General features: G+C 43.7%; 1 pseudogene; it reads left to right on the top strand.

Annotated features, from left to right (window-relative positions):
* Positions 1-253: 253 nt before the first annotated feature.
* Positions 254-372, top strand: LOC134913075 (5S ribosomal RNA; annotated as a pseudogene).
* The last annotated feature ends 9103 nt before the right edge of the window (positions 373-9475 follow it).

Genomic DNA, 9475 nt, shown 5'->3' with positions numbered 1-9475 from the left:
TTCACTCCTATGAGACTCCCTAATAAATTATAAAAATAATAAAAAATAAAACAATATTTCTTTACAATCTTTTTCTGACTTACTATCCTTCCGTGGACTCTCATCCACGATCCAGGGCGCACGACACCACGGCGGTGGTAGGCGTTGCACCTTGCCTAATGGGGAAAGCAGATCCACACTTTATACTCTTTCTTCTTTCAAACTATATTCTTTACCGTGCTTATATAGGTGCACTCTCATTGGTATATAGTTCCTCTACTATCATACCACGCTGCTAATGCCCGATCTCGTCCGATCTTGGAAGCCAAACAGCGTTGGGCTGGGTCAGTACCTGGAGAGGAGACTTCCTGGGAATACCCGGTATTGTAGAGTAGAAATTATTCCTTTTATTTAAAAGGCGAACACCAACAGCAGTATCACCACTAATCTTCTTTCCTTCCTTTGTTCTGTTATATAATAGTTCAGCGTCAGGCTTTGACAACTTAAACAGATATCCAAAATATGTGTGCAATCGGAGTAACTGGTGGCCAGCCAAGTGTATAACATAGATCCAATCATAGTGGTTCTTTGAAGATACACCTATCACACACTCTGTTCCTTCCTTGGTCCCATCAATACAGAATCTCTGTACTGGTCAGGAGAAACGGCTGTTAGACAACCAAGTGTCTACAACCTTTCTAAAAATAGACCAGAACATTTTAAAAAAAAATCATATTTTCTCACAATCCTCCTTATTTCACATTTTGGATCATATATGGGTAACAATTTTAATTTTGAACAATAAACGGATGTTTTAAATATTTTCTTGACACATATTTGAAGAACTTTCTTCCTTGTATAAGAGTGCGCCCACACAAGAGCTTTCTTTTTCTCCCGTTGTTAGTACTCGTACTTTCTGGCTCTGGGCGCACCACCAACTAGGACTATAACTGAAAGATATAAATTTTCTTTCCTCAAACTAGAATCGTCCACATTTGGTTTTCTACGTATAAACCATAATCTATTGTGGACCAGTGCCCGGTCGTTCTTTGTTCTTAATTCAAAAGCATGTCTGTAGAGTAATTGAAAATCACATGCAACTGCTTATTTTATCATTAAGGCTGGAAAGTCACCCATGAAATTATAGTTATGAACAGGTTGGTCTTGCCTTGGAAACGTGTGCTGCTTTAAAAAAACGCCGGAGTCTCAGAGCTCTAGCATTCTCGCAAATCATTACATCCGTGCCATGGCCCCCTGTGCCATATAGCAAAGTTTTGCAAATCCTCAGTGACCACTAGCAGTGCTCAGGGCCGGCTCTACCGTTAGGCAGCTTTAGGCAGCTGCCTAGGGGCGCCAACCACTGGAGGACACTACTGAAATTATCCAGCAAAAAAACTAAAGGATTTCTCTGTATGCGGGTCAGTAATGAACTTACAGATGGGGGAATGGAACACCATAAGGAGCATACAAATATATGTATGTCTGTGCGTATATACAGTATGTATGTATGCACATGCAATTAAAGGGATGTTGGCATACGAGCATTCAAAATGCAGACACCAGAATCCCAACAGTTAGCATCCTGAATTTTAATATGCTGGGGAGGGTTAGGGTTAGGCTGTGGGGAGGAAGGGTTAAGGGCCCCACACACTGGCAGATAATACTGCACGATATGAACGTTCTCGTTCATTAATGAACAAGAACTCGTTCATATCGTGCAGTGTGTAGGCACCAACGATTAACGATGCGCGGCCCTGCGCTCGCTAATCGTTGGTGCCCCGTCGCTTATGCATGCAGGCCAATATGAACGAGATAGTCCATATTAGTATGCAGTGCTATGGAGCCGGGTGATGGGGGGAGTGAAGAAACTTCACTCCCCCCGTCACCTCCCCCCCCCCCCCCCCCCCGCCGCCGGGTTGCCCATCGGCCATATCCACCGGCGGGCAGCTTGGCGGCCGATCTGCCAGTGTGTAGGGCCCGTTAGTGTAAGGTTAATTAATTTCATTCAAAATGTCAGTAACGGCCCTGACAGTGCTTGTTTTCTACATCTCCTTAAAAGATTCACAGGTGACACTATTTATGCCCACATATGATTCTGTCAGGAGAAGTGGAGAACATGCACTGTTAGGGGTCCCTAAGAACCAGCGGATTTAAATAGAAAATTTAAGGTAACACTAATATTAAGAGCCAAACCCGCCACTCATTGCACTTAACACTAGCGCTGCTTTATATTAGTGCTGCTTTATATTAATTACATAAATATACCCCTTGGTCTGTGGCGTTCATCCCAGAAGCGCCTGATCCATTGTTTACAATCTGCTTCTAGCTATCATTTATCTAGCACAGCCTATAAAATGACAGCAGCTAGTTATTTGCTATTGGCAACTTCCTCACTTTATCTCTCTTGAAAGTTTGATACATCTCCCCCATTTGCTCTACGCCCAGCAGTATGAGTTTAAATTGCTCTAGGAATATGGTTTATCCCTAAAAGGGTTATAGGGATCTATTTACTAAGCATTGGAGAGAGATAAAGTGGTCTGAGATAAAGTACCAGCCAATCAGCTCCTAACTGTCTACTTTCAAACACAGCCTGTAACGGGATGCATTTACAGGCCAACGCCGGTAGCCTAACACTACTTAGGAGACCAGCACCGGCACCGGATCACCAACAGTCAACATCCCAAATGTAAGTGCTGGGGTTCAGATTTAGGGGCGGGGTATGGTTATGCAATGGGAGGGGGGGGGTTAGGCACTAGGGGGGCCCTAACCACCACCACCCAAGGGTTAGCCATAACCGCCACCACTGGAGGGTTAGCCATAGCCCCGCCGGCATCCTGACCGCTGGCATTTCATATGTATTCCCTTGTAACATGGCAGTTAGGAGCTGATTAGTTGGTACTTGGGGCCTAATTCCGACCTGATCGCTGTTGTGCGAATATGCAAGGCGGCCAGAGCCGGCCCTAACCAATATGATGCCCCAGGCAAGATTTTGGCTGATGCCCCCTAGCACCACTGCTAGTTCTGCAGGAGATGCCTGGCATGAGTCAGCTGGCAGCTCTGCTAACGTCGGGTGCCTTTTGTTTATGAAAATACATCATATTATTTGCATTACTATGTGGCTAGGATGCACAAGCAGCTTCTGTTGATTAAAATGATATGCAGCATGTCTATATTCTGTGTGCGACTGTGGCTGCATCTGCATACGAAATGCTACGTTACAGTGATTTCCAGGAATACACTGCAACGTAGCATTTCGTATGCAGATACAGCCGCAGTCACACACAGCATATAGGCATGTTGCATATCATTTTAATCAGCAGAAGCTGCTGGTGCCCCTAAGCATACCAAATGCCCTAGGCATTTGCCTAGTTTGCCTATGCCTAAGGCCGACTCTGAAGCGGTTCTTTATCGAACGACTGCGCATGCTTCCGGATCGTAATGCACATGCAGGAGGCAAAACTGCAAAATAAATCAGCATCTTTTTCTATCACTAGACGAACGCAGATTGAGTGACAGGAAGCGGACATTTGTGTGTGGTAACTGGCTGTTTTCTGGGAGTGTCAGGAAAAACGCAGGGGTTCCCAAGCGTGTTTAGGGAGGGTCTGTGATGTCAGCTCCGGCCCCGATCAGCCTGATTCTATTGCACTGTAGGAGTACAGTAGGTCATGGGCTATGCACAGACTGCACAGCCTGGAAAAGAACATTTGCTGGTGAGGTGCGAACGGATTTGCAGCTGACCGGCGTGTGCAAAGCTTTTTGCACGGGGCGGATTTTCACTTTGTCTGGGCGGCGACTATCCAATCGCAAACCTCTGCAAATTCGTAGAGGAGCGATCAGGTCTAAATTAGGCCCTTTATCTCAGTCCATGGCTTAGTAAATAGACCCCGTATTTACTAAAAAGTGGGTTTACAGAAGTGGAAATGTTGCACATAATAACCAATCAGAATATAGCTATTATCTTCTAGTAGGTGCTAGATAAATGATACGTGGAATCTGATTGGTTGCTATAACAAATTATTATTATTATTATTATTATTTTATTTTTTACAAATACAGGTTGAGTCTCCCTTATCCAAAATGTTTGGGACCAGAAGTATTTTGGATATCGGATTTTCCCGTATTTTGGAATAATTGCATACCATAATGAGATATCATGGCCATGGGACCTAAGTCTAACCACAGAATGCATTTATGTTTCATATACACCTTATACACACAGCCTAAAGGTCATTTAATGCAATATTTTTACTAACTTGTGTATTAAACAAAGTTTGTGTACATTGAGCCATCAGAAAACAAAGGTTTCATTATCTCACTCTCACTCAAAAAATTCCGTGTTTCGGAATATTTGGATATGGGATACTCAACCTGTAATACCTTTATATATTTGGCATATTTAAGCTTTGCAACCATTCCAGTTTTTGGTTTGCTGTCATTTCATACTTATTACATTTTTAGGACACACATTTTCTGTTCTACTTGAGCTGCTTGCTCATACATTGCTGTGCAGGGAGTGACTGGTTTTTCACCGTGGGCTGAAGTTGTGGCGGGATTTACAGAACAATAAGTATTCCAATGCCATTGCTGAGGAATGATTCATCACCCTTAAGGGCCCTACACACTGGCAGATAATACTGCATGATATGAACGTTCTCATTAATTAATGAACGAGAACTCGTTCATATCGTGCAGTGTGTAGGCACCAACGATGAACGATGCGCGGCCCCGCACTCGTTCATCGTTGGTGCCCCGTCGCTTATGCATGCAGGCCAATATGGACGAGATTGTCCATATTAGCATGTATTGCTATGGCGCCGGGTGACGGGGGGAGTGAAGAAACTTCACTCCTCCCGTCACCTCCCCCGCAGCTGCTGGGTCGCCCGTCTGCCGTATCGGCGGTCGGGCAGCTCGGCGACGCGTCACCCAGTCTGTAGGGCCTTTTAGTGATAGCAAATTATTAATAGGGTAAGCAATGCAATGACCCAGTTGTCAAAGTCAAAAAAATATCATGCTGCATGTTGCCATATATTCACCCCATGCGCTTGCCCGCTGCACGTGCACATTCTCTCCCGTGCGTGCGCATATTCGCAGTTGCGTAATGAAGCTTCTACGGCCGTGCGCATTGACGCGTGGTATGTGCATTTACGGTAGAGTTTGTGTGCGTCTAGCGGGCGACTCAAATGTTACATAGTAAATCCAAATAGTATGTTTTATAGGTAATGTTCCCCTTAATAATAACTGTAAGTTTGTTTATTGTAACTGGTCGCTGGACAGGGGAATTCCTCTTTGCATGATACGAAGGGTCAGACAGGGTTTGAGCAGTGGTGTTTGGTACCTAACTAAAGAACATTTTATTAGAAACAATCCGGTGCTGGTTAGGTAAAGATTAATCGCTCCTGCGTATAGTTATGTCTATTAGTAGTTTCTGGACATTTACTATATTTGCGATTCATTGTCAATGTGTTGGGAATCCTGAGATTCCCTCCCACCTGAGCAGTCTGAAATAGTCACAGCCCACCTGTTCAAACAAACCTATGACCTTTTGTTATAATGTAAACACAGATTCCTGTGTCCAATGAACAATGAGAGTGTAGGGCCCTTTGTAGTGTACTGTATGCAGTGTATATAGGGAACAGCCAGACTGGACCAGCTCAGTCTACTCCCCACAACGGTTTTCATCATTGACTAACCAGGAGCTGGTAACCAGGGCTGCGCAGCAAATCATTCCCCAGTGTGTAAGTACTCTCTGCGACCAACCTTATTCTCTGACTGTATTCTGCCACATTCTCTCTCTCTCTGTTAGTGTTAGGATTGTGAAGCTATTGTATATGTGTAGTTATTATGTTTAGATATTGATGTTAGCCTGTAGTGTATGAACTGTTAACTGTTTTCCCTTTTTTACATAGCTAGATATTGTTAGTAAAGGTTTTGGAACCTTAGCAAGGTATTGTGTGTTTATTACATTGCTGAGAGTATTCAGAGCGTCTCAATCGCTCAAGAGGCTTTCATACAATAGAGGTTAATTAGCATTGCATTGTGCTCACTTTACAAAACCAAGGTTTACAGTATAGGCTCAGCCTTTCATTGTGTTGCATACAAGGTTTACTGAGTGTCATCCCGTGAGCGTCTGCGCCGCTCGTGTTCCCCTCGTGGTCACGAGCGTCCGCTACGCTGGTAGCGTAGCATTACGGTAGTTGGCCGCCTATAGCGTGCTCGACACCAAGCGTTAAGCTGTGAGCGAGCGTGCCGCATGTGCGTCTCAACCACGGCTAAGTGTCTGCTACACTAAGTGCGTACCTTACGGTACCCCATACGCCAATTGCGTACTGAGTCTCTTACCCACATATAGTAAATGTTATAAGATAAATATTTAGCTTTATCAATTGGGGCCTCGTCCTTCCTCCACATATCCGCACTAGCGAACACAAGCAGACTTTATCTGTCAGCAAAGGGGGAAGGTAGTATCCCTTGGTATCCGTGTTGGTGGTTGGGGACACAGTAGTGCTGACTAGATAAGCGTCTGCATCGCTACGTTGTAGGAGTGCTGGTGGAATCCGGGAACCGAAGAAGGTAAGAACATTAAGCTATTGTCTTTTTAAATCTGGTTTTAATTTCTATTTGGTGCCAACTGCACACGCAGATTGGATTGCTTGTCTGTTTAAATAGGTTTAAAAGTATTTTTAATCGCTCTGCATAGCGTGATAATTTTTAGCTCAGGCCTAGAATAACTTTAGGGGCTGAAATGATGATTTTCTTTGTGACAAAAGAAGCCGCATGGTCTGTCCTCCATTTTGTGTAAACCTCATGGATATGGAAGGGGGAGGAGCAGCGGCCATTTTGGGAAGGTCAAAAACAATTCTCTCTGAATGGCTGATTTTCAGTTGACTCGGGAAATAATCAGCCATCCATTGTCAAAAAGAAATCATCATTTAATGAGTTTTTAATGCATTTATTTAATCCATATCATAGTCAATCATAAGTGGTTCAGATAGAGTTTAATATAAGTTAATAGTAAAATGAATATTTGATTTAGGAAATACACAAATAAAACAAAGTTGTGGTTTTTTTTTTCTTCTCTCTTTCTCCCTTCAAGAGCCTGTTTGGCTCTGCTGCTTGTGAGATGGGCCATTGAAGTGCAAATGAACCTGTGTGACTGGGGTTTTTTTTTTTTTTCTCTCCCAGCAGTGAAAGAAATCGCCTTCACAGATGGTTAAAAAGCACATTCATATGCAAATTAGAAGCACTGAATAGGGTCTCATAGGTGTAATATCTATCTGTGCTTACATCAATGTGTGTTATTAGATTAATTTAGAATTGCATTTTCACCTGTGTATTTTCACATATCTCACCTTCCTGCTTGCCATTTATCATTGATAACGTGCTGAGAAAGATTTGTTGCTATTGGTAGTTAAAAGTAAAATTAATACATTAAGGAGTAATTTGTAAAACACGCGCACGGCTTGCCTAAGATACAAGGAAGTTCTGTGTGGTGTTCAGTAAATGATTACAGTTAAAGATCATTTACTTTGATATAAACGTGTTAGTTGTATTTCTGTGGATATACCTGGCTTGCGTACACGTGTCTCTAACAAAGGGCGGGACTAGCGTACGCGACGCAAGGGCCGACGCACAGAGCGTATATTACGCAACGGAGCGTCTGGGTACGCCCACATAATACAAATCACACGATAGTATTGTTTAAGTAGGCGATATGGAGGCAACGCGATAATAGCGCAAATCAATCTCAGTGTCCAAAATTTTAAGCTAATAGATCCTTCTCTAGTTGTAACTCCTTTCGGGATTAGCCTGCGATACTGAATGAAAGGGATTTCTGCGCAGAAACGAAAGTAAAGAGTATATGAGGTGAAAGAGTGTGTATACATATATATAAGTTTCTAAATTTTGGGTGGAACCACAGGAAATCATCGAGTTCTCGTGAGGTACATACGTGTAAGTGACGGCACGGTGGCTTGGGAGGCATCCCTTGTTAAACATATTAAAAGAAGAGCATTAGAGTATAGCAGACCAGGAGGTCTACTGTAGCACAGACCAGGAGGTCTACTGTAGCACAGACCAGGAGGTCACAGAACAGGAGGTCCAGAAACAGACCAGGAGGTCCAGGTACAGCAGACTAGGAAGTCCGCTATAGATAAAGAGTAAAGGAGCACAACACCAGGAAGGGTTGGTGCGGTACCCATATAGGCCATTAAGCTCTGGCTGAAGGAATTCGCAGCCGCAATTTTCGATTCCACTGGTCGCTCCGCACATAAGATTAGTTGCTTATGTGCAGAACGATTGTACCACACGTAATTGTGTGCATTAGTTAGTAACTTGACCCAGTACCATTTGCGTACGCTAGAGGGGTCATAAACGCTATTTGTACATTCTAACGTGATTTGTGTAATTTTTTTATTTTAAGGGAGGTTCGCTGGTCACTCGGGAATTCTCTAACAACCGATACTTGCTGGGGACTGGTAGGTCCAACACGCCCCAGTAAATAAAGGTTCATAGGGGCCCTAGGTTGGGTACAGCAGCTCTGAGTCAGTGATTGCAGTACTGGCCAACGTGGGCGAGGAGTGAGTGGAGGTACTCGGTAAACTTCCGCCGCCGGCCTACCCCGGACATCTTGGTTTTTGTAAGGGTTCGCTGAAGACCCTGATTTGAAGGTCAGAGGTAGTGAAAGCAACACCTGCAAAGATGGGGGCCAGTTGTTCAGGTAGGGGGCGATCAACCTCGGTTCAGGTTGACTTAGTAAACCGACCAATCGGGTCGGCAAGGTATATCATGTGTGAGAAATACGGTTCACACACAGAGGTTTTGTGCGATGAATGGGAAAGAATGACTGTGCATGACGGGGAAAAGTTCCCACGGGTAGGCAGTTTTAGTCCCGAGGTGTTACAAAATCTAAGGAGAAGGATATGTCTCATTAAATCTGCAAAGAGACTGATCCAACATTATGATTATTTACAGTCATGGCAACGGGAAAGTGAGATACAAAGGGAATTAGCTTACACAGCTGACTCTCACTTTGGTAAGAAAAATATGGCAACAAGAGAGAAGGTGGTTACAGAGAATGGCACACTGGGGTGTGATAAACATGCACTTAGTAACTGTAGAGATGATAAGAATAATTGTAATGAATGTAACAATGATAAAAGTTAAACTGTTAAATGTACAACTGTTAACCTGTGCAAGTTGCACTCCATGTTAAACTTCCCTCAGGATTACAAGCAAGAAAGTGAGCCCAGCACGAGGTCGGCACCATTTCCAGCAGCCATCATACAAGACATCCAGGTGGACGCGACCAAATCGGTAAAGGCAGTAATCAAACCCCCTTACGGAGGGTCAGGTGAGGTCGTGTCCACAGGTACGTACAGTGTTATATATCACGCACAAACAAATGTATCTCATATTGTAGAACCAACACAAGATGATGTTATAATTGAATGGAACATCAAAAGACACCTGGAGTCACAGGGCAGTAAGCAAATGACAA

Source organism: Pseudophryne corroboree, chromosome 4, assembly GCF_028390025.1.
Source record: "Pseudophryne corroboree isolate aPseCor3 chromosome 4, aPseCor3.hap2, whole genome shotgun sequence".
Taxonomy (NCBI): domain Eukaryota; kingdom Metazoa; phylum Chordata; class Amphibia; order Anura; family Myobatrachidae; genus Pseudophryne; species Pseudophryne corroboree.
This window is presented reverse-complemented; position numbering and strand designations above follow the sequence as displayed.